We start from the raw sequence: 2,064 nt of genomic DNA, 5'->3' as shown, positions 1-2,064 counted from the left end.
AGGTAAGTTGGAACCCACTTCTGAATGTCCTAGGAAGATGTTTCCAGTCTTTGCAATGGGATGTTCCCATGTAACTCCTCTCTTCCTGCCTGGGTTCTGTTCCGGACATTAACTTTCATTCTGGCATAAGTCTTTTGCCTGTTGACATGACTTCCTGACCTAGTTTTTGGCTCAGCTCTTGGACCTCAGATGCATAGTGCTTTCCCAATACTGGACATGCTTTGACTCATAGATATTACTACAACCTGCTATTGCTCCTGTTCTGATTCTTATCTCAGGTTTACTTCTTGGCTTCGCCCCATCTTTAGCTGTTGGCTAGTTCTGCTACTTACCTTTAAATCTCTGTAACATGATGTGATTTATGACTGGCCACCCTACAGGCCACCTTTAATCTTCAATAAAGCTATTAGAAGAGCCAGTTTAATTTAGTGGTTAAGGCACCAGGCTAAAATCTGGGAAATCAAGAGTTTTAGTCCCACGAGGTAGGAAGCAAGTTGGGTGATGTTGGGCCAGTCCCTCTTTCTCTCAACCCAAGGAAATAAACAATGGAAAACCACTACTGAAAAATCTTGCCAACAAAACTGCATTGATTTGCTCAGGAAGTTGCCAGGAATCAACATTGATCTCACATTTCCCTTCTTTATCCTAAATGAATAGCTTTCTGTTTGTCTCTGTTAAATTTCATGTTGCTGTTTGCAGCCCAGTTTGGCAATCTCTCAAGATAACTATTATTTCTGTATTCCACTGAATTTTGTGTTATTTGCATATTTGATAAGCATTCCTCAATCAATTTAAATAAATAATAATTGAAGATTGTAATACCAACAACTGAATTTTGCAGCTCTCATCAATATCTCATTCTGGTTTGATGAGGAAGCAATGATGAACATTCTGTGAGTGTAATATATCAAGTCAGTTTACATATCAACTGAATTGCCATGCCAGATAGTTAGCACTAAAATGGCTTGTTAATATCATTTTAAAAATGTTTTAAAGTGCTTTATTCCCCTCCTCTAAATTAAGATATTTTGCATATTGTATATAACATTTGCACACGCTACTAAGAAAGATACCAGATCAAACAATAGGATTAGTTGGGGAAGGCTTATTCTTAAAAACTCCTACGGCTAACACTCATTTTCAAAATATTTAGTGATTTCTCTCATTATAGTCTGCTTTAAAATCTTCCTCAATGTTAACATGAGTCTAACTGGTTTGCAGTTTCTTCAATGGTCTTTTTTTCCATTTTGAAAATAGGACTAATGATTGCAATAAAAGATATATTCCCTGAGCATATTTATTTTCATTTCAAGCATCAGTTCATTATTTTCATTTTGCTCTTCACAGTCACCTGGTCCAACATTGAACAAAGAATAACAATAGTTTGCCTTTTCATTGCTTCTTATTAACAGTTTGATTTTTCATTGCTTCATTGCATTGGTCCCTTTGCTTTTATTTTGAAGATATCCAACACAGAGACATATTTTTTCTTCTTTCAGTTTACTAACTTCAGTTCATTTGGAGCTTTAACTTTCCTGATGCCACCTTCGTAACCAGAGCTACCTGCTAGATGTTTTTCACTGGTTCTACCTCCTGTGTGTATCTTTTCTTTAGATCATCAGAAAGGTTTGTGGAGACCACATTGACTTCTCTGGCTTTCCTTCCTATTTTCTGGGTTGAAATTGTTTATACTTGTACTTTTAATTTATCTTTTAAAGAAAATCCCTCCTGGCTTGAACACCTTTTCTAACATTTTTTTCCCCCACTGGAATTCTATTTGTCATTGTTCTGATCTGAAATGGACATCTAACATCAAAAAAGTCATCAAAAAAGCACAACAAAGAATGTTTTTTCTGTGCCAACTCAGAAAGCTCAAACTGCCAAAGGAGCTGCTGATACAGTTCTGCAAAAGAATTATTGAGTCTGTCATCTGTACCTCTATAACTATCTGGTTTGGTTTTGCAACCCAACAAGACAAACAGAGACCAGAAGATAATCAGAACTGCAGAAAAAACAATTGCTACCAACCTGCCTTCCATTGAGGATCTGTATACTGCACGAGTC

The sequence above is a fragment of the Erythrolamprus reginae genome, chromosome 1 (genome assembly GCF_031021105.1).
Source record: "Erythrolamprus reginae isolate rEryReg1 chromosome 1, rEryReg1.hap1, whole genome shotgun sequence".
In the NCBI taxonomy this organism is placed as follows: domain Eukaryota; kingdom Metazoa; phylum Chordata; class Lepidosauria; order Squamata; family Dipsadidae; genus Erythrolamprus; species Erythrolamprus reginae.
The sequence above is the reverse complement of the archived record's forward strand: the minus strand, read 5'-3'. Positions refer to the sequence as shown.